Genomic DNA, 424 nt, shown 5'->3' on the forward strand with positions numbered 1-424 from the left:
CCCCCAAACCACCCCAGACCTCCCTGAACCACCCTGAAACCCTCCCGGGACCCCCCAGACCTCTCTGAGACCCCCCCCTAAACATCCCTGAGACCACCCCAGGTCCCCCTGAGACCCCTCAGACAGCCTGGAGCCACCAAAGCGGGGACTGGGGGGACACAGGGACATGGGAAGAGAGACCCAGGGATGGGGGACATGGGGGCACAGACAGACACCGGGACGTGGGACACACGGACATGGGGACAGAGACCCAGGGATGGGGGACATGGGCACACAGACACCAGGACGTGGGACACACGGACATGGGGACATGGGGACACAGACAGACACCGGGACGTGGGACACAGGGACATGGGAACATGGGAACATGGGGACACAGACAGACACCAGGACGTGGGACACACGGACATGGGGACATGGGGAC

This window comes from Corvus brachyrhynchos, unplaced genomic scaffold (genome assembly GCF_000691975.1).
Source record: "Corvus brachyrhynchos isolate BGI_N302 unplaced genomic scaffold, ASM69197v1 scaffold660, whole genome shotgun sequence".
NCBI lineage: Eukaryota > Metazoa > Chordata > Aves > Passeriformes > Corvidae > Corvus > Corvus brachyrhynchos.